This window comes from Oryctolagus cuniculus, chromosome 5 (assembly GCF_051225735.1).
Source record: "Oryctolagus cuniculus isolate XC-2025 breed Fujian yellow rabbit chromosome 5, ASM5122573v1, whole genome shotgun sequence".
In the NCBI taxonomy this organism is placed as follows: Eukaryota; Metazoa; Chordata; class Mammalia; order Lagomorpha; family Leporidae; genus Oryctolagus; species Oryctolagus cuniculus.
In genome coordinates, this window is record NC_142871.1 from 112,976,991 (window position 1) to 113,000,392 (window position 23,402).

Consider the following 23,402-nt stretch of genomic DNA (forward strand, 5'->3'; position numbering starts at 1 on the left):
CCTCAGGTATTGTGTTAGATTAATGAAAAGCCAAGTAGCTTTTCACTAGCTGTAGAGAGCTAATCTGCCCTAACTAGGATGGGTATTCCAGAGCTGCTCACTCTGTCCACTTGAGGTGTCGATGTCATGCATTGCCTGAGATGAAGTAGCTTCATTCTAGAACCTCCGCCCTGCAGCACATAGGTATAGCTAACTAATAGATTTTCCTGAGTGAATTTCTGGGGGAGGCTGGAAATTGAATCTTCTTTCTTCCAGCACACCAGTATCACAGACAATATTTGCAAAGCTTCCAGTAAGTAGATTAATTTGTGAAATTCCACTGCATATCCAAGGAGTATTTTAAGCTTGATTTTATTTAGCTGCGTGAGCTTTGCTTATTTCTTTATCTCTGCTGTGATTTAATTGATTTTTCTTGATTTTACATAGGCCTTTTCCCTAAGGAGTCTGAAAGGCACCATCTCAATGGGAGTTTTTTGTTCATCTTGATTTTTGGTGCAGGGAAATTTCTTTATATTTATACAGTATTTTGCAGTCTTAGCACTATTGACATTTTGGGCCATTTAGCTCTGTCAATAGGAGTTGTTCTGTGCCTTATAGGACATATAGTAGCCTTCTCCAATTGTGACTACATGATGCCACATCCCTAGTTGTGACACCAAAAGTTTATCCAGACAATGTCAGAAGGGGAGGGAGATACCATTGCTTGGTCCATGGTTCATCACAGGAAGGAAGTCAAGTGTAGTCATAAAGGCCCATTTCAAACAAACAACCCCAGTGTAAATAAACAAGCACTTGCAAGCTCCTCTCACTGGATGGTTGTGAATTCTTTTTTTTTTTCTGAAGATTTATTTATTTGAAAGGCAAAGTTATCTATAGATAGATAGATGGATGGATAGATAGATAGATAGATAGATAGATAGATGATAGAATCTTCCATCTGCTGGTTCATTCCCCAGATGACCACAATAGCCATTGTTGGGTCAGGCTGAAACTATAGGACACTGGAACTCTACCCAGGTCTCCCCTGTGGGTACAGGGGCCCATTTACTTGGGCCATCTTCTGCTGCTTTCCTAGCTATGTTAGCGGGGAGTTGGATCAGAAGTGGAGCAGCTGGGACTCATACTTGTGGGAGGCTAACATTACAGGTGATGATATAAGTCTCAGTGCCACAACACCAGCCCCAGTGATGAGTTCTTGAGGGCATAAACTTCCCAGCTTCCAGCCTTGGCCTGGCACGGAGTCTTCAGAAAGTATTTACCGAATTAATGAAAAAAGTGAATGATGACTACAGGAAAACCTTGTCTAATACCACAAAGTTAGGAGCAACTGCATGTCAAACAAACCAAATGCTATTCCTGGCTTGGTTAATTTTACACTGAATTGACTTGCTTGCCTCCAGCCAGTTGTGTATTCGTTCAGTCTTAGTAAACACAAAGACGTGGCCTGGTACAATGGTTCATGGCACAGGCAGGGGCGCTATATTGCCTGTGCAGGGGTGCTAGATAGCCCTGTTGTTGCTACTCATCAGTTTTAGGACCCTGGGCAAGTTTACTGATCTCTTGGCACCTTAGTTTTCTCACCTGCAAAACAGAGGAGAATGCATAGTACGTACCACAGGGACTGATTATAAGGATTTGATTACTCAATATATGAATGTGTTAAGTGTTTAGACTATTCTCTAGTAACTACTATGTGTGTTTGCTATTTTTACACCTAATCAAAAAGGTCAGGAAGGATGAAGTAAAAGATGAGCATCAGAATAGCTCTATTTTGATGCAGAATATGTCTCCTAAGAGAGACTCAAACTAAACAAGAGAAACAAGGCTACCTCCAGTGGGGGTGGGGGATAGGGATGGAAAAAGCAGATGTTCCTTATGACAGAGGAGACATTTGAGTTGGACCTTCAGGAATGGGTGGGTAGATGAAGGTGCCATGTGAGGGGGGTATTAGGAGAAGTCAGCAGCAGAAGCAAAGTTGTGGAGACCTATGAGGAGAATACCACGGACCTATTGAGCTGGGATTTTGGGAGATGATGTGAAATAGGGCTAATGACATGGCATAGGGTCTAGCTGAGGAGTTTTGTATGAGAATGTTTTTCCATTTTTTTAAAAAAAGTTTATTTTATTTATTTGAAATGCAGAGTTACAGGGAGAGAGGGAGAAACAGAGAGAGGCCTTCCATCTGCTGATTCACTCCCCAAATAGCCACAACAGCTGGGGCTGAGCCAGGCTGAACCCAGGGCTAGGAACTTCTTCTGGGTCTCCCACAGGGGTGCAGGGAACCAAGCACTTGGGCCCTCTCCTGCAGCTTTCCTAAGCACATTAAATGCAGGGAGCTGGATCAGAAGTGAAGCAGCCAGGACTCTAACTGGTGTCCATTTGGGATGCTGGCCCTGCAGGTGGTGGCTTAACCCCTATGCTGCAACACTGGCCCCAAGATTCTATTTTTCACTGCATAACAGTGAGAAGTCAGAAACTCAATGCAAATAGGCTTTCAGGTCCCAGATCCATTACTTACTAGCTGTGTCCTACGATACATCACAAAAACTCTCCAAACCTCATATATCTAACCTTAAATTGGGCAAAGCATGCCTATCTCTCATAATTAATAGTGAAAATAGAGTGTAAGGGGGGCCATCACTGTGGCACAGTGGGTTAAAGCCCCAGCCTGCAGCACTGCCAGTTCGAGTCTGGGCTGCTCCTCTTCCAATCCAGCTCTCTTCTATGTCCTGAGAAAGCAGTACAAGATGGCCCAAGTGCTTAGTTCCCTGCACCCCTGTGGGAGACCCAGAAGAAGCTTCTGGCACCTGGCTTTGGATCAGTTCAGCTCTGGCTGTTGCAGTCATTTGGGGAGTGAACCAGTGGAATAGAAGCCCCTCTCTCTCACTGGCTCTACCTCTCTCTGTAATTCTTTCAAATAACTAAAACAATTCTTTAAAACGAAACAAAACAAAACAAAACAAAACGAAAAATGAAAAGAGTGGCTTAGGACACTGCCCATAAACAGCATAAATTATTATTTTTCTGAAAGAGGCCCTGAATTGGGAAAGAAAAAAAAAAGAGAGAGGGAGAAAGTATTGGAGGGGTCCTGCCGGTGCTGGTTGTCAGGAGATAGAGAGCTTAGAGTGTCCTGTCAATGACAGAGCCAGGGTGGCAATGGCTAGAGCAGGAGGCCAGATGACTCTCATTTGACAAAACAAAGTATGCTGAGTGACTGCTCTGTGTTAGTCATCCAATCTCCACCCTCAAGGAATATACATTCCAGTAAGCAAGACAGGTTTGAGAATTTAAAAAAATGACAGAAGTTCGATGTTGTAGGCTGTGCTGCCTCACCCTGCCCCCTCTAATGTCCACTGTGGCCTAAACACTGGCAGGCAGAGGTAGGGTGAGGAGAGAAGCCAGGACCTAGATGAAACCTGGGCTTTCTTGAGCCATCTTTTAAACATAACTTGAATAAAGCTGTCATACAGCACTGTCACTAGGGAGGTGGCATTTAAAAAACCAGGCCAGCAGCAACAAATAAGTTTTTAAAATCACAATCTTTCCCATTATCTCTCCCAAAATGCCAGGTTGTTTTGTTTTTGTTTTAAGAAAGCAGTGAACAGAACAGGAGGAGTTGTGAGGGATGTTGAATATTTTTATAAAGTATAGGAAAACTCATTTAAAATTCTTTTTCCTTGTATTTTTTACATCTAATGTTTCTACTATTGCAACTGCTTTAAAATGTCTTCCCCACTGCCAACTCTTCTCCAAAAATTGGCCCCTCTAAACCCAATTGAGGCAGATTCTCCCCTTTCTCTCCTGATTAGCCCAGCTCATCTCTGTCATGTAGATTGATTTCACCTCTCATGAATCTCTCAACTGTTACTAGTTTTCTCATTGTCTATCATCAGCAGAAAGGCATGGAGCAAGGTGGTCAACTTCTTTTCAATTTGGGAATGCAGGCCAGGGAGAGAGGAAGAATGGGCTAGAATTCTTGGAGGAGGTAAAGTCAGGGAAAGAGGTTACATTCAGTAGTGATTTCTCTCTCTCCCTTTCTCCCTTTCTCTCTCTCTCTCTCCCCCTCCCCCTCTCCCTCCCTCCCTCCCTTCCTCCCTTCCTCCTTTTTTTAATCAAGACTTACATATTTATTTATTTGAAAGAGTTGCAGATAGAGGGAGAGAGATAGATATTCCATCTGCTGGTTTACTCCTCAGATGGCTGCACCTGCCAGGATGGAGCCAGGCTGAAGCCAGAATCCAGGAACTTCTTCCAGGTCTTCCAGGTGGATGCAAGGACCCAAGTACTGCTTTTCCCAGACTGTCAGTAGGGAGCTGGATTGGAAGTAGAGAACCCTGGACAAAAACCAGCACCCATATTGGATGCTGGTGATACAGGTGACAGCTGTACCCACTGTGCCACAATGCTGGCCCCCAGGAGTGAGTCATAGAGCTTGATTGAACTTCCCCACCAACAAACTTTTTGATGACCTGTGTGTGCACAGCCAAAGGAGCTGCCTTTGAAATGTAAGTTTGAACCAGCATTTTTGTCTATTATTTTTATGTCCTTGCTGTCTGGTCAAATCCACCAGGAATCCACCTGTACATGGAAAAAAGCTTGGGTTTATCAATTCAGTGTGGTAAGGATAATCTCACACCATGGGGGTTGTTGAGAGTCTTGTAATGGGTTGTTAGGCAGAACTTGGTATAGGATTTAGGCTTAAGTTGGGTGATTTTGATGAAAATTCAAGGAGGCATAGTTTTGTTCTGGATTAAGTACTGTCAGGAAGTAGAGTTAATTCTATGACTGGGTAGATCAATACTTTTTCTTTGGAAAACACAGAACCATAACATTACAATGGCATTTATTTAGCTAATCCCTCACTATACAGAGCCACAATCTAAATACATTAGGGAAAAGATTCTCTTCATTTACTTTTGGAGGTCCTTTAAAATAAACCTCCTTTTGACCCTTATTTTGTAAATAGTGTTAAACTTATCACAATTATCTTAGTGCAATTTGGTCATCCAATAAGGCATCTAGCTTTTCATGGTGCGTCTTTACTATTTTTAATTTTCGAAAGCCACTCCAGAAAGTGATGAATTGTCTTCCTGGGCTTGGACAGAGGTTGCCCTTAGACACAATTTCATGCCTTATGGGTAAGTCTGTGGTTGGCTGGAGAGTAAATGAATTGCATGAGCAGAGTAATGTTTTTCAAGACTTGTCCAGTTAAGAAAGCTCTGTGACTTTTCTGTCCTCTTGGGCAGTTTGACCTGTGTAAATGCTACAGATCATTGCTCTCTGTCTGTCATCTCAACACATCTTCCTACAAGTCAATTTTTGAGTGTGTGAGATTTTTCCTCTTGCACTTATTTTGTCTTTAAACACCAGACTCCCAGCTTAATTCTCCTCTGCACATGATTGTCCTTTAACGAAAATACACATTATGCTTTCCACAAATAGATTATAATGGGGTGGTGCTGGCTGCATAGCTCTTGACCTCCTCTTGAACTCGGCATATGATGTGACTTCCTGTGTCTGCCAAGGTTGCCGCCAGCAGCTCAGCTCTTCCTTGACTCCTGGCTGTTGGGAGAAAACTGCTTTGGGGAGGTTTCTGTCCCTTGGTCATCTCATGTCCCCAAAGGACCGTTAGTCAAATACAGTCCTGTCAAGAGTTCCAGGGCCTCCCTGGCTCATGGATGGACATACTGAGGACAACAGTCTTTTAAACATTTGTAAATGCTTTTATCACTTGAAGAATGCTAAATACTTTTGCATGTTTTGAATAACAGCTAAAAAGATTTCACAATTCTTTGCTTATCATTAGCCATTTTTACCCGCAGAGCGATCCTGTGTAAGACCAGATGATTCCGTCTGGCCTCTTAGCAGGATTCCTTCCTAAGTCTGTAAGGATTGCAGTTGAAACCAGGTTCTTGATGGAGACTGCAGGTCAGAGCTGCTTGGCACACACACTTGGCTTTCTAGGACCCCTCGGGTTTTACAAGTAAAGGCAGAGCTTGTCTAGCCTTCCAGCTTTCAGAGGAAATGGAAGAGTCTACAAGCCCTGGAAGGAGGGTAGGGCCTGACGCTTTAGTGCTCTGAGGAGGTCAGCTTAGATGGCCCCTCCAGCGTGGAGATGAGAGGCTGAATCTATACATGGACAGTGGCCAGACCATATGTAATGATGGAACATTGGCCTACAATTTGCAGCAGTTTAGGAGGCCAAGTGATGGCTCTAACAGACTCTCTGCTGTGAACAGGTTCTGACAGCCCTGAGGAGGCAGCAGGGTTCTGCTCAGTTTATGATCATTTTGATCTCTAATCCCAGAGCCAGCTCTGAACGAGAACAAGCATTCTCTTAAAAGACTTCTGGAGGGGATGATATAGTACTGGGGACTTCTGCAAATGTCCTACTCTTAGAGAAAACAATGAAAACCCTATCAATGCACCCTGAAAAAGATGCTGTTAAACTAAAGTACATCCAGAAAGATTTCCTTATATATCTAGAAGGGCGAGTCTAAAAGTGTAAATATCTTGATATCAACAAACCAAGATTCTATTACATTAGATAATGGTTCTAGAAATTAAAGTGAACCTAGCAGTAGAAACCATATCTTTTTGACCAAAATGTTTCATAGAAACCATAGCTTTTTTGACCCAACTGTTTCCTTATAGAGGCAAATGAGGGTTAGCAAGAGTGCTAAAGTAAATTTGATTTCTTTTTTTTAGATGACTAAATGACATTAAACTGGATAGGGACAAGTCTGTCCCTCAAAGAGAGAACTCTTTCTTCCACTGCCTCACCTGTGCCCTATTACATAGACCCTTCCATATGTGGATTTCAATGAACTGTGCACAAGGGAAGGGGCCGAACCATCAGGAGTTACAAAACTCCAAGATTTTCCCCTGTCACTGTCTCATTTCTATCACCCAGAGAGGATAGCTGATAAATTAATGAAAAATGAAAACTCCAGCCACATTACAAAGCAGGCATATTTATACTTTGTCTTATTTTTCCCAGCCCCCACTGTTCTCTGTCTTCTCCTGGTTACTCAGGAGGTAGAACTTCACTCTGCCCTGAACTGTCTGTCCCTGTGACCTTGTCTCTTTCCTCAAAAAGGGACAATCCTGTGTCAAATACTTGCAGAATGCTATTTTTCCATTTCCAAAGTAGGAAGAATATAGGCTTATAACTCCCTACTGGGTCCTCGGCCACCTGCTTCATTTTTATACACAAGTTAAGTGTATCTGAACATGACATGGAGATAGTACCGTAGTAGCAGTCCATGGTATGCAGGTCAGAGTATAAACCACTGGAGAGGGGAGATCAAGCCCAAGTCTCTCTTGCTTCTTTCAAAGGAGACAAGTGCTTACCAGCTTCATAACTTTGAGCAAGTTAGCTCACTGGGCCTCTGTTTTTTCGTCTTTAAATTTGATAAAATGATAGAATACATAACATTTAATGAACACATACTTTGAGGCACAAATATGAGGGTGTCTACAAATACTTTATGGAGAATGCGTGTTATGAAAAAATTTTAAAAATTTGCACCATAATAAACATATTTTTTTTTGACAGGCAGAGTGGACAGTGAGAGAGAGAGAGACAGAGAGAAAGGTCTTCCTTTTGCCATTGGTTCACCCTCCAATGGCCGCTGCAGCCGGCACGCTGCTGCCAGCGCACTGTGCTGATCCAAAGCCAGGAGCCAGGTGCTTCTCCTGGTCTCCCATGCAGGTGCAGGGCCCAAGCACTTGGGCCATCCTCCACTGCACACTCAGGCCATAGCAGAGAGCTGGCCTGGAAGAGGGACGACTGGGACAGAATCCGGTGCCCCGACCGAGACTAGAACCCAGTGTGCCAGCGCCGCAGGTGGAGGATTAGCCTATTGAGCCACGGCGCCGGCCATAATAAACTTATTTTTAAAATCCATTTTACCACAAACTTTTTGAAATATTATCTAATCCATCAAGTTACTGAAATGGCACAATAAACTTAAAAGATGGGGTATTAGGCACAGAAAAGCTAAATACTTTCCCAAGACCACTCAGCAGGTGACAGAGCTGGTCACCAAACCAAGGCAGTCTAGTTTCAGAGTTCCTGTGATTGACACTGCACATACCCACCCCATCCTGACCTTCTACCATGTAAGACATTTACAACAGCCCAAACTGTGCCTGATATCCAATCATCGCTCAATAATATTATTCATCTTTCTTTAAGACATGCCCCACTGAAATTGCTACAAGCATCGTCTATTGGTTTGATTGGGCAGTTTTAGCTCTCCTCTGATGGGGGATTGTGTTGTACAATCCATTGTTCTATTTAATAAATGAAAAAGCAAACACAGTCATACATTCACTCAACAAACCAGACTGGATGAGTACCCTATGCTAGGCATATTCCAGGGCCTGAGTGAATACTAGGATGAGTCCTTCCAGGAAAGGGGAAAATATAGGTAAGGATGTTAATAAAAACTAATACAAAATTGAGGTTATCACTGTCATAAGTGGTATACAGGAAACATCTCTCGGAAATTCAGTGGAAAGGAAATTTGTCCTTCTAGTTGTTTCTTCAAGACTGGAAACTAAAGGTTCATGTGAGTCATGGTCCTTAGAAATAGCCAGATGTGGAGGGGAAGATCTGGAGCTGGGGCTACAAGGGAGAAAATCTGTGATGCTGGGCTTCTTGTTTCACCTCTGGGTGACCTCTGTGTGTGTGCATGTGTGTGTATGTATGTGTGTATGTGTGTGTGTGAGAGAGAGGAGGGGGGGAGGGAGGGAGGAAGGGAGAGAGAAAGAGAGCCTATATGTTTTAACCTGGAAAATTTGAATAATTTTACTAACTTCTGAAAGTTGATGTGAATATTAAATTGAAATCAAATACAGCCATCTCTAGATACAAAGTATCTGCTTATGAAACAGATGTAAGAAGTACTGTGATGTGTGTTCTTCTCTGGATTTATAGTCATAGAAAATCCATTCTCTTACTTGAGGAAAAACTTCAAAGGAGCATGGCTTTATGCTTTTTCCTATCATGAATTAATAAACCTTACCCATGCTGTTAAATAATAGCATATCTCAATTTATTAGTTTTAGATTTTGCTCCTTCAAATAATTATTTATAAACCCTTCCATGTTTAAAACAGCACAAAAAACAAGTTATTTGGTATTGATGGACCTGTTATTAAACATACATATGTCAAATAATTCTATAATTTTCTTATTCTTTAAGTACTATAAGAAGGATTTTGTCTAGTTCTTTCTCCTAGTGCTATATTCTCAGAATTTAGAACAAAGTCTGGCATATAGTAACTAATAAATATTTATTGAATGAATGAGACAGCAGATCTGAATGTTTATCCTTTTATTTTTGTAGAATTATTCTAAGTATAGCTGTAAGAGGATTGTTAAGGTTTTTATTCTTTATCAAATGAATTAAAGAATGTTCTTTAATGAATGCCCAAGTGAGAATCTGAAAAATTATAAAGCACTACAAAAGTAGAGGAAATTACTTCTATTCCTGCTAAATGGTTGAGAATAAAAGGTTCTGTAGGAAATAATTCAGAATGTATAAGTTTCGTTCTGAATTTATTTAAAGAAAATATATGTAAGCAATAACTGGAGCACTGTATTCTATTTGCGAATTGAAAAGGATCCAAGAAATAAAATGTGAGGAAAATCTGGCTTCTCTGATAGTTTACTGAGTGTGTGGCAGATGTGTTTGTAATTTGGCATAATTATTTTCCATCAAAAGCCAATACTAATCTTTTAACAGCTTCTTACCACATTAGACGCAATCTTTCACTTTCCATCAGTTCCATCGGAAGAGGCAAGTTTGTATGTTTGAAGGAGGACAGAGTGACACCCACCCAGATGTTCCAGGGGAAAGCAGGGAACTAGTGGGATCCCTGTCCTCTATTCCTAATCTGATTTGTTGAGTTACGTTAGCAACGAGCTCAAGCACGTAGCAGCCTGACGATGTGTGTCACTACTGGACCCTACCTCATGTTTAATTCAGTTAAAATTTTTCTTATCAATGTAAGTTGAGACTTTCTGACTCTTTGTAGGCAGCCCTACAATGCTGAGTACGCAAATAATGACAGAATTGTTGATTCTAATGGTGATAATATAAAACTGATGAGTTGTTTACTGCCTTTATCAATTGGTGATTTTAAAGTATGGTTTACATAGGAATAAAATATCTCCTTATATTTTATATTATATTATTATATATTATATTATTTGCTTGTCTTATGCAATTTATCCCTCCTTTATCCTCATTTCTATGACTTCTGAATAGATCTTTCTTGATTGTTTGTTATAGATTATCATTTTGTAAAAATATTTATATATTTATTTGAAAGGCAGTGTTAAGAGAGGTAGGGCACAGAGAGATCTTCCATCCACTGGTTCACTTTGGAAGCCAGAAGCCTGGAGCTCCATCCAAGTCTCTCACATGGGTGACAGAGGTCCAAGTACTTGGGCCATCTTCCACTGCTTTCCCTGGCACATTATCTGGAAGCTGGATTTGAAATAGATATAGATATAGATATAGATATAGATATAGATATAGATATAAATATATGGGATTTCAAGATTATGGGCAGCAGCTTTATTTGCTGTGCCACAAAATGTTAACTCCTTAACATGAGTGGAAATAATTGATCAAATAGTTATTGCCCACAAGCTTATTCTGTAGGGATGCTAGTCTATTTCATTCAAAATTATTATAACATAATTTCCAAGATATTTGAAAAGATTTATCTTTCAGATTTTTTTTAGCAAATTTTGCCAATTTCAGATGATATTAAAAGAATTTTTATGAATAATCTGGCCTATGGATCTTTTTCCCTTTGGTTTATTTTTTTTTACTTTTATTTAGTAAATATAAATTTCCAATGTACAATTTATGGATTGCAATGGCTTTTTCCCCTCCATAACTTCCCTCCCACCCGCACTCCTCCAATCTCCCGCTCCCTCTCCCATTCCATTCACATCAAGATTCATTTTCAATTATCTTTATATACAGAAGATCGATTTAGTATATATTAAGTAAAGATTTCATCAGTTTGCAACCACACAGAACATAAAGTGTAAAATACTGTTTCAGTACTAGTTATAGCATTAATTCACATTGGACAACACATTAAGGACAGAGATCCTACATGAGGAGTAAGTACACAGTGACTCCTGTTGTTGACTTAACAATTTGACACTCTTGTTTATGGCATCAGTAATCACCCGAGGCTCTAGTCATGAGTTGCCAAGGCTATGGAAGCCTTTTGAGTTCACCAACTTCGATCTTATTTAGATAAGGTCATAGTCAAAGTGGAATTTCTCTCCTCCCTTCAGAGAAAGGTACCTCCTTCTTTGATGGCCCGTTATTTCTACTGGGATCTCACTCGCAGAGACCTTTCATTTAGGATTTTTTTTTTTTTTGGCCAAAGTGTCTTGGCTTTCCATGCTTAAAATACTCTCATGGGCTCTTCAGCCAGATCCAAGTGCCTTAAGGGCTGATTCTGAGGCCAGAATGCTATTTAGGACATCTGCCATTCTATGAGTCTGCTGTGTATCCCGCTTCCCATGTTGGATCATTCTCTCCTTTTTTATTCTATCAGTAAGTATTAGCAGACACTAATCTTGTTCGTGTGATCCCTTTGACTCTTAGATCTATCAGTATGATCAATTGTGAACTGAAATTGATCACTTGGCTAGTGAGATGGCATTGGTACATGCCACCTTGATGGGATTGTATTGGAATCCCCTGGCACATTTCTAACTCCATGATTTGGGGCAAGTCCGATTGAGCATGTCCCAAATTGTACATCTCCTCCCTCTCTTATTCCCACTCTTATATTTAACAGGGATTGCTTTTCAGTTAAATTTAAACACCTAAGAATAATTGTGGGTTAATTACAGAGTTCAACCAATAGAATTAACTAGAACAAAAAAAGTACTAAAAGGGATAAAGTATTAAATTGTACATCAACAGTCAGGACAAGGGCTGATCAAGTCACTGTTTCTCATAGTGTCCCTTTCACTGCTTATTGGTATTATGGGATGGGAATTGTGAGGATACCAGCTAAGAAGAAAGCAGAGACCACTGAAAAATATGTGTGGGTGAAGTTTCTAGAAATTTACCTTCTGAATATGTTAGGCTGTTGTCTATTAGAAGGAATAAGAAACCTGAAGGAAACTGGCTTGAGCAATATGAAACTTCATTATTTCACAACATAACACATCCTGAGTGAGAAGATCTTCCAGGCACAAATTGTCAGGCTCTTTGTTTTCTTCTTTGTGATCCCTGTGGCTCTACCATTCTGTGTTGGCTTTATTAGTCTGGTAATCAGAGGCTGTAGCAATCCAATGCATCACCTCCAGACATGAGAAGTATCTCAAAGAAAGTGTGGGTCTTTTTTTCAGGATTTGCCTTTCTCATGTAACAACGAGCAGGTTTCTCAGTGAGTGGCCGAAAGTCCATCATAAGACTATTCCTAAACTAAGCAACAGCAGGTGATGGCCTTGCTGTGGTTGGTTGGTGAGCAGGGCAGCTTTTTGGAGGAAGCAGGTTACCCAGACAAAATCAGGACAGCAAGAGCAATGCCTTTAGTGTAGCAACCAAGAGCTTCAGCTGTGGCTTTGAAGGCTAATCAAGGGAAACCTATTGAAGGCAAGAAATGTAGACTGAGCTGGTGACTAGTTCCATGTACATGTGTGCAAAAGACAGGAAGCAGTCTTTGAATATCAGAAATAAAGAAGAATTAGGCAATTAGGCAAGAAACTATAATTTTGGGCTTGCAGAGCAGGAACATGTTTATCTTCCTAGCCCTGCCACCTAGGAGATAACTTGAACTTTGATGGCCCTGATTATCTCATAGTTGGAAACCAGTAAAAAAGAATGTGTAAGTTCCAAAGACTTCACCTGTTTTTCCTACAGCCCCTCCCCAGTGTCTAAAAGCACTGCATATTCACCTGCAAATTACCCAGTTCTAGAGACTGAAATAGGAGTCTTTTGGTTCATCTATATAAAGAATCATATCCTCAGCAAGCAAGGATAATTTGACTTCCTTTCCTGTTTGTATCTCTTTGATTTATTTTTCTTGCCTAAAAGCTCTGGCCTAAACTTCCAGAACTATATTGGATAAAACTGGTGAGAGTGGACATCCTTGTCTGCTTCCAGATCCTAATGGAAATTATTCCAGCTTTTATCCCATTCATTATGATGTTGGCTGTGGGCTTTATTGTGGTATTTATTGTGTTGAAGTAAGTTACTTTAATATTTAGCTTTTGAGGGTTTTTTTTATCATGAAAAAATGTTATATTTTATCAAATGCTTTCTTAGCATCCATTGTGATAATCATGATTTTTATCCTTCATTTTATATCACATTTATTGATCTGCATATGTTAAAACATTCTTATATCCCTGGTATAAATTTCACTTGGTCAGAGTGGATGATCTTTTTTTAAAAAGATTTTATTTATTTATTTGAGAGGTAGAGTTACAGACAGTGAAAGAGACAGAGAGAAAGGTCTTCTTTCCACTGAGTCACTCCCCAAATGGCCGCAACAGCCAGAGCTGCGCCTATCCGAAGCCAGGAGCCAGGTGCTTCTTCCTGGTCTCCCACATGGGTGCAGGGGCCCAAGCACTTGGGCCATCTTCTACTGCTTTCCCATGCCACAGCAGAGAGCTGTATTAGAAGGGGAGCATCCAGGACTTGAACCATTGCCCATATGGGATGCTGGCACCACAGGTGAAGGATTAACCTACTGCGCCACAGCGTCGGCCCCAGGGTGAATAATCTTTTGATATGTTGTTGGGTTTTATTTGCCAGAGACTATTAGAACTGATAGTATTAATTCCCCCCAATCCATGAACATGGAGGATTTTTTTACTTTTTGTGAAATCAAAAAATAATAAGGCTGGCAATGTGGTTTACAAACATAATTGAAAATTACTCATAAAAAATAATGACATCCTAATATTTGTAACAAAATGGATAGAACTGGAGATCATTACGTTAAATGAAATAGGCCAGACACAGAAAGGCAAATATCACATGTTTTCTCTGAATTGTGAAGTTAATACAGAGAGAGTGTAAGAATTTTGTGGTTGTATTATTTGGTATATAGTTATGAATAGTGCTTCATTGAATTATACCACATACATGGCAATATACCTTGGTTTCTCTACTTTATGATCATTGTCATGAATTCCATATTTTGTGATATTAATATCTCTGCTTTCAAGTAAAAATACTATGTGTGTGTATATATATGTATATATACATAATATCTTCATGTGAAGCAAATGTGGCAGAATGTTAAAAAATTAATCATTAGCATTTAAAAAGTATATAAAAAATTCTATAGATAGGAACTGGCATTGTGGCACAGTGGGTTAAGTTTCTGCCTATGATTGTGGCATCTTAGAGTGTCTGTCCACATCCCAGCTACTCCCCTTTCTATTCAGCTTCTTGCTAATGCTTCTGGGAAGGCAGTGGAATATGTCCAAAGAACCTGGACCCCTGCCACCATGTGGGAGACCAGGATGAAGTTCCTGGCTCTTGCTGTGAAACTTTAGGTAGAAGATCTCTCTGTCTCTCTCTCTCGCTCTCCCTCTTCCTTTCTCTCTCCCTTTTTCTCTCTTTCTCTCCCTTTCAAATGAAATAAATCTATTTTGTAAGCTACTGCTAGAATGAAAAATGTATATCTAGAACAGTTTGACAGCTGATTTAGAAGAGGACTGAAGAGGTGTACTGGAGAGATGGAGTGCTGAATACTAACCTGTAATACTGTGAGTCATGGAGATTATGGGTTATGAGGCTTGCATAAAGTCCCTCTCCTTTGAATTGCAGTTAGAGGGGTCATCTCTTAGGTGGCAAAAGATGAGCCTACCTTGTATTTATTTTTTCCCTACAATTGTGTTACATGTGATTTAATATGTAATGTGTCAGATTTTATTCTTAATTTTTCTTACTGAATTCCTTTGGCAGTCCGTTTTATGTTTAGTGTGGGAAAGCATAAAAGGGAAGCTCCTTAAATGACAGTGTGAACCAATCTCATTAAATATTTCTGTTGACTGGGTCCATATTTTGGAAAGAGCAAAAGACCTAAGAGAGCTATGGTGAAATTCAATTGAATATAGACCCAAATATGGAAATATGGAATAATAGGTCTTAAGTAGTTTTTTATATTTTAAAAAATGGGAGGGGGATAGCTTTGTAATTCACCAGTTCCCAAAAGGAGGAATAATAAATAAAGTTTCTTTTCTTTCTTGTGAGAGCCTGGCAAAATATTAATTTCTTTCCTCTAGGTAGGGAAACCTGCCAGTATGAAAAAAGAGGAAACAAATTTTCTTTTGCATTTTGTAACTAATGTTATTTGGCATCCTTTTAATCTGGCAGCAGGCGGTATGTGAAGTTCAGATTACTGGAGGGAGTGATTGGTGTAAAATCTTACTCAACAGATAGTCATTATACAACTGTGAAAGCTCACTGGTTCAAAGCCACTCCAAACTAGTACTTTACCTAATGCTTCTTAAAATAGACTTCTTTTCTGTGCATGTCTTCTATAATATGTCTCAAAAACCCCCAAATGGACCCACGCAAATGACGCCAAATCTGGAAAATATGCTTTCTTGGCTGATTCTGGTTTGCCTCAGTGGTGTTTTGAAGACTTTCTTGCTAACTGCAAACATTCATATACCAGATTCCATGGGGCCTTCATCATTTTTAATGTAAAAAGAATCTGTTTTGGGTTTCTTTAATCTTTTATGACCAAATTGGGTCCAGAAGATGAAACTGTGGACCTGCATTTTCTAGCTACACAAAGCGTTAGCAATGGAAGAAATATCTGGATACCCTGCAAAACAGACCCTCCAACATTAGCTTCCTTCACTTTTGGAGCAAAGAGATCTATTTCATGGTAAGAGTAGCCCTGTTCTTTGTTCTTAAAACCACTGAGAACAGGAAATAGTTCCAGAGGGTTAGAGTGTGGCTTTATTTGAGCTCTACTTGGTACTGTAGATTTCTATAAAAGATATACATGTGATTTCATCCAGTTTTATCAATATCACTCAGGTAAGCAGAGAAATCTTTTTTATGTGACCCATTTCACTACTTTTTGTTTTTAAACAAATTATTCATTTATTGGAAAATAAATCACAGAAGGGGGGGAGACAGGATCTTCCAACTGCTGGTTCACTACCCAGATGACTGTAACAGTTGGGGCTGGGCCAGGCTGAAGCCAGAAGATAGAAGCTTCTTCTGGGTCTCCCACATGGATATCAGGGACCCAAGCACTATGGGCCATATTCCACTGCTTTTCCCAGGCCAATAGGAGGGAGCTGGATTAGAAGTGGAACATCTAAGACACAAACCAATGCTCATCAGGGATACTGGTGAAGCAGAGGACAGCTTATTCTACTGTGCCACAGTGCCAGTCCCCCATTTCAAGACTTCGACCTTACGTCTGGTTACTCACTATTTTCTTAAAAATAAGTGTTCATAAACTCTGATATATGGATCTGCAAAGGATCTGTAAAATGTTGTGGAATTTTGTGTCCATTTTAGGGGTGGCAGAGAGGCCTAATTCACATTCAGTTCTGAAAACAGTCACAGGTCATCTCTAACAGTTCATAACCACTTCTTAAACACTTTGAACATCTCTCATATAAATAGCTGTCAAAAATGTTTACACCAAAATAAAATTATCTTTTAATTCCATTTCCATGAACTTGCAGAAGCACATCACATATATAGTTTCCTTTTTCCATTCCTCTAGCATTTTTATATAATAATGCTTATTAGCTCAATAGCCATTACTTACATTGTTATTCCTGTATAAATTTTCCATATAGCTAGGTTCTATAGTGTACTATGAATATATTTCTTATTGTCATATAATTTTGTTTCTCTTGGAGCTAGCAATCATTTTTCTGTTCTAGAAAAATACAGTAAAATAATTTTTTGATGTGTCTTTTCTAATTTATTCCCAAGCTTTCCTCCACATTGGTATATTTTCTCAAAATGGTCTTCTCTACCAGGCTTTCTGTCACAAGCATTATTATTTTTTTTTTTGACAGGCAGAGTGGACGGTGTGAGAGAGAGACAGAAAGAAAGGTCTTCCTTTGCCGTTGGTTCACCCTCCAATGGCCGCCGCGCTGATCCGAAGGCAGGAGCCAGGTGCTTCTCCTGGTCTCCCATGGGGTGCAGGGCCCAAGTACTTGGGCCATCCTCCACTGCACTCCTGGGCCACAGCAGACAGCTGGCTTGGAAGAGGGGCAACCGGGACAGAATCCGGCACTCCAACCTGACTGGGACTAGAACCTGATGTGCCGGCGCCACAAGGCGGAGGATTAGCCTAGTGAGCCACGGCACCAGCCCACAAGCATTATTTCTTGGAGAACAGCTCCTAGAGACATCTGTCTTGATGATTGTTCTCTTTGTCCTTGGAATTGCCTTTAGTCTTTGACCCTTCACATTTCTCTCCTGATTGGATCATCTGCTTGATAGATTTATGCATTCCTCTATCTTGTTTCACTCTTTGTTTAATTAGTTTAGATTCTCTGATAAAACTCCAAGAAGTGTGGCATGGGTAATAAATATTGTGACAGTTTGCATGTTTATATGTCTTAATCTTATTCCTCATAATTGTTTGATATCTTGGTTTCTTATAGAATTATAGGTTGGAAATCATTTTCCCTCAAATCCAAATAAGAGTTTTATGGATTAAAAAATTTGGTGGATAAAATGTGGTTATGTAGTAAAACAGTTGTTTCCAAAATATATTTTTATAAGTAAGATTAAGTATGTCTTGGGAAAATAACATATAAAATAAAATGAATTATGATTTATACAAGCATGTTTCTAATTCTGGGCAACAAAACTGAAAGTAGTATAAAAAGTGTAGATCTCCCTGCCTCCGTAAACACTATGCTAAATAATTGTTTTATGCAAATATCAAAGGGTTTATCTATAGTAGTAACTTACAAATTGATTTTATAGTGATAATTTTCTATAATATAACTAACAAATGTCAAAGTGATTTAAAATAACAGAATTTTATATATAAAATACTGGGCTATAGAATACTTTCTCCTGGTGAAAATGGGCTTAACTAAAATGTAACATAATAGTAGTGTTCCTAAAGGTAAATAGTTAGATATGTATATAAAAGTAAGCCATATCACTATGTAAGCATTCTTAGTTACTCAGAGATGCAGTATTAAGGAGAAGTTCCAAGCATGTGGTTAAGTAAGACATCCTCACAACTAGTATTAAACATGTTCTCTCTCTTTGGTTTGGCTGAACATAAAACAAAACCCCACTTTATCCTTAACTAAACTAACAATCTTTTTTTTTTTTTTTAACAGGCAGAGTGGACAGTGAGAGAGACAGAGAGAAAGGTCTTCCTTTGCCGTTGGTTCACCCTCCAATGGCCGCCGCGGCCAGCGCACCGCGCTGATCTGATGGCAGGAGCCAGGTACTTATCCTGGTCTCCCATGGGGTGCAGGGCCCAAGCACTTGGGCCATCCTCCACTGCACTCCCTGGCCACAGCAGAGAGCTGGCCTGGAAGAGGGGCAACCGGGACAGAATCCGGCACCCCGACCGGGACTAGAACCCGGTGTGCTGGCGCCGCAGGCGGAGGATTAGCCTAGTGAGTCGCGGCGCCGGCCCATTAAGTGTTTTAAAATTGACTTTAACATTCAGTGCTTGGAGTTAAAGTCCAGCGGTTGGAGCCTATAGGGTATTTTAATTTTTCTGTGTAGCAAAGAGTAAATAAAATTGACTTTCTGGAAATCAATATTTTAGGAAAAGACTGTAAAATGAAAATGGTGTATAATGAGTTTTCTGCACTGATGATTTCCATATTATTTGGTAGTAGAATTGAGAGGGTTACTATTTATTTTTAAATATTTATTTATTTATTTGAAAGGCAGAGTTACAGAGAGGCAGAGGCAGAGAGAGAGAGAGAGAGAGAGAGAGAAGTCTTCCATCTGCTGGTTCACTCCCCAAATGGCTGCAATGGCTGGAGTTGTGCTGAACCAAAGCCAGGAGCCAGGAGCTTCTTTCGGGCTTCCCACAGGGGTGCAGGGTCCAAGGACTTGGGCCATCTTCTACTGCTTTTCCAGGCCATAGCAAAGAGCTGAATCGGAAGTGGAATAGCCGGGACAGGAACCTGTGCCTATTTGGGATGCTGGCACTACAGGTGCTGGCTTCACCCGCTATGCCACAGTGCTGGCCTGGTGAATGTTTCTATTTCTTTTTGAAGATTTATTTTATTTATTTGAAAGACAGAGTTACAGAGAGAGGGAGAGACAGAGAGGGATCTTCTGTCTGCTAGTGCACTCCCCAAATGACCACAAAGGCTAGGGCGGGACCAGACTGAAACAAGAAGCCTGGAACTCCATCCAGGACTCTCATGTGGGTGGCAGGGACCAAGACTTGGGTCATCTTCCACTGATTTCCCAGGTGCATTAGCAGGGAACAGGATTGGAGGTAGAGCAGCCAGGACTCAAACTGGTGCTCATATGGGATGCTGGCATCCCAGGTGGCAATTTATCTCACTATAACACAATGATGGTCCCAAGAGAGGATTTCTTAAAATTCCTCCCTAGAAGCATCTGCCTTTAAAAAACAAAGCTACTTAAGTATGGAGATCTCATTATATTGTTTTTCACTGTTTGGTAAACTGACATATGTGCAAGTAAATTATCTGCATTGAATAGTATCTGAAAATTGGTTTAAAGTGTTGTATTCAAACATATACAATTACAAGGAAGCAGAAGACTTAAATGGGACTGCATGTTAAAGCATGCACTGGTCATTGGTAAGTCAGCTAGTCTTTCTGTAATAGTATGTAGATATCCCAATACTTAAAATCAACTCGGCTAAAAACAAATTTGGCCTTTTATAGAAATCAGTAGTCCTAATCAATGATTAGCTAAGTACGCTGTTGATCTCTAAGCAATCGAAAATGACACTCACTGAGCATTTCCATGAATACCAATGTCAACATTCATGGGTAAATGAGAAAGAGACTGGCGCATGGCTCACTAGGCTACTCCTCCGCCTGCGGCACCGGCACCCTGGTTCTAGTCCCGGGTGGGGTGCCGGATTCTGTCCCGGTTGCTCCTCTTCCAGTCCAGCTCTCTGCTGTGGCCCGGGAGTGCAGTGGAGGATGGCCCAAGTGCTTGGGCCCTGCACCCCATGGGAGACCAGGAGGAAGCACCTGGCTCCTGGCTTTGGATCGGCGCAGCGCTGGCCGTGGCAGCCATTTGGGGGGTGAACCAACAGAAGGAAGACCTTTCTCTCTGTCTCTCTCTCTCTCTCACTGTCTAACTCTGCCTGTCAAAAAGAAAAGAAAAAAAAAGAGAAGGAAAGTGAAAAGAAGAAATTCACCACACAAAACTATAATAACGATAAACAATGTTAAGATACTTTCAAGAAAAAGTTGTATCTCATCTAAAGATAAAAACAAAACTGCTTCCTAGACTGAAGGTGCTGTGAAAGGGGATGGGCATTTTCCCAGTGATCTCATGAAAAACACACAGCTGGCTTTCTGCTCAACTTCTGTAGAGCTGCCCTCTATGGATGAGCACATTCCTGTAAACATCTCTTGCATGTGACAAGGTGTCCCGCAAGCCCTGATCTTTATTCATGTTCTCACTTTTCAATTTTCTACTGCCTCTCTTAAGCCTTTATCAAGTTCTCATAAGAGAAGTCCTGAGTGAGCCCTTAAATCCTGCTGGTGTAATGAGTGCTGCCGTCAGCAGTGGAGTCACTGTGTTCTGGGTCCCCACACCACCACGCCTGTGAGTAGGGATGGCTTTAAAAAAAAAAAAAAAAACTTTTATTTATTGAATAAAATCTCAAATCCAAAGTACAACTTTTGGATTATAGCGGCTTTTTCCCCCCACATAACCTCCCTCCACCTGCAACCGTCCAATCTCCCACTCCCATCCCATTCATCAAGATTCATTTCCTTCCTTCCTTCCCTCCCTCCCTCCCTCCCTCCCTCCCTTCCTCTCCCCTTCCTTCCCTCCCTCCCTCCCTCCCTCCTTTCTTTCTTTCTTTCTTTCTTTCTTTCTTTCTTTCTTTCTTTCTTTCTTTCTTTCTTTCTTTCTTTCTTTCTTTCCTTCTTGATAGGAAGAGTGGACAGTGAGAGAGACAGAGACAGAGAGAAAGGTCTTCCTTTTCCATTGGTTAACCCCTTAATGGCCGCTGTGGCCGAGGCACCGCACCGATCTGAAACCAGGAGCCAAGTGCTTCTCCTGGTCTCCAATGTGGGTGCATGGCCCGAGGACTTGGGCCATCCTCCACTGCACTCCCAGGCCACAGCAGAGAGCTAGACTGGAAGAGGAGCAATTTGGACAGAATCCAGTGCCCCGAGCGGGACTAGAACCTGGGGTGCCAGCGCTGCAGGCGGAGGATAGCCTATTGAGCCGTGGCGCCGGCCAAGATTCATTTCCAATTATCTCTATATACAGAAGATCAACTTAGTATATACTAAGTAAAGATTTCGACAGTTTGAACTCACACAGAAACCCAAAATATGAAGTACTGTTTGAGTACTAGTTATACCATTAATTCACATAGTACAACACATTAAGGACAGAGATCCTACATGGGGAGTAAGTGCGCAGTGACTCCTGTAGTTGATTTAACGATTGACACTCTTATTTCTGACGTCAGTAATCACCCAAGGCTCTTGTCTTGAACTGCCAAGGCCATGGAAACCTCTTGAGTTCCCCAACTTCGATCTTATTTAGACAAGGCCATAATCAAAGTAGAAGTTCTCTCCTCCCTTCAGAGAAAGGTACCTCCTTTGATGGCCCATTCTTTCTGCTGGGATCTCATTCACAGAGATATTTCATTTAGGATTTTTTTTCTTACCACAGTGCCTTGGCTTTCCATCCCTGAAATACTCTCATGGGCTTTTTAGTTGGATATGAATGCCTTAAGGGCTAACTATGAGGCCAGAGTGTTGTTTAGGACATCTGCCATTGTATGAGTCTGCTGTGTATCCCGCTTCCCATGTTGAATCATTCTCTCCTTTTTAATTCTATCAGTTATATTAGCAGACACTAGTCTTGTTTATGTGATCCCTTTGACACTTAATCCTATCATTATGATCAATTATGAAATGAAACTGATCACTTGGACTAGTGAGATGACATTGGTACATGCTACCTTAATGAGATTGAATTGGAATCCCCTGGCATGTTTCTAACTCTATCATTACGGGCAAGTCCAGTTGAGCATGTGCCGTACTGTACATCTCCTCCCTCTCTTATTCCCACTCTTATATTTAATAGGGATCACTTTTCAGGTAAATTTAAATACCTAAGAATAATTGTGTGTTAAATAAAGAGTTCAACCAATGGTATTTAGTAGAACAAAAAATACTGAAAGGAATAAAGTAGTAAGTTGTTCCTCAATAGTCAGGACATGGGCTGATCAAGTCATTGTTTCTCATAGTGTCCATTTCACTTCTACAGGTTTCCTTTTAGGTGCTCAGTTAATTGTCACCGATCAGGGAGAATATATGTTATTTGTCCCTTTGGGACTGGCTTATTTCACTCAGCATGATGTTTTTCAAATTCCTCCATTTTGTTGCAAATGACCGGATTTCATTTTTTTTTTTTTACTGCTGTATAGCATTCTATAGAGTACATATCCCCTAATTTCTTTATCCAGTCTTCTGTTGATGGGCATTTAGGTTGATTCCATGTCTTGGCTATTGTGAATTGAGCTGCAATAAACATTAAGGTGCAGACAGCTCTTTTATTTACCAATTTAATTTCCTTTGGGTAGGCTGGTGCCATGGCTCACTAGGCTAATCCTCCACCTGCGACGCCAGCACCCCGGGTGCTAGCCCCAGTCGGGGTGCCAGATTTCGTTCCGATTGCTCCTCTTCCAGTCCAGCTCTCTGCTGTGGCCCAGGAAGGCAGTGGAGGATGGCCCAAGTACTTGGGCCCTGCACCTGCATGGGAGACCAGGAGGAAGCACCTGGCTCCTGGCTTTAGAATGGTGCAGCGTGCTGGTCGTAGCGGCCATTGGAGGGTGAACCAACAAAAAAGGAAGACCTTTCTCTCTGTCTCTCTCTCTCTCACTGTCTAACTCTGCCTGTCAAAAAAAAATTTCCTTTTGGTAAATTCCAAGGAGTGGGATGGCTGGGTTGAATGGTAGGGTTATATTCAGGTTTCTGAGGAATCTCCAAACTGACTTCCATAGTGGCTTAACCAGTCTGTATTCCCACCAACAGTGGGTTAGTGTCCCTTTTTCCCCACATCCTCTCCAGCATCTGTTGTTGGTAGATTTCTGAATGTGAGCCATTCTAACTGGGGTGAGGTGAAACCTCATTGTGGTTTTGATTTGCATTTCCCTGATGGCTAGTGATCCTGAATATTTTTTCAT

General features: G+C 40.8%; 1 long non-coding RNA gene across 1 annotated transcript; it reads left to right on the forward strand.

The window, feature by feature from the left end:
- Positions 1–3,894: 3,894 nt before the first annotated feature.
- On the forward strand, positions 3,895–17,697 carry LOC149126616 (uncharacterized). Its single transcript, XR_016233435.1, has 3 exons — positions 3,895–3,985; positions 4,197–4,505; positions 17,065–17,697. It is a non-coding gene; the product is annotated as an uncharacterized LOC149126616 (long non-coding RNA).
- Positions 17,698–23,402: the final 5,705 nt, after the last annotated feature.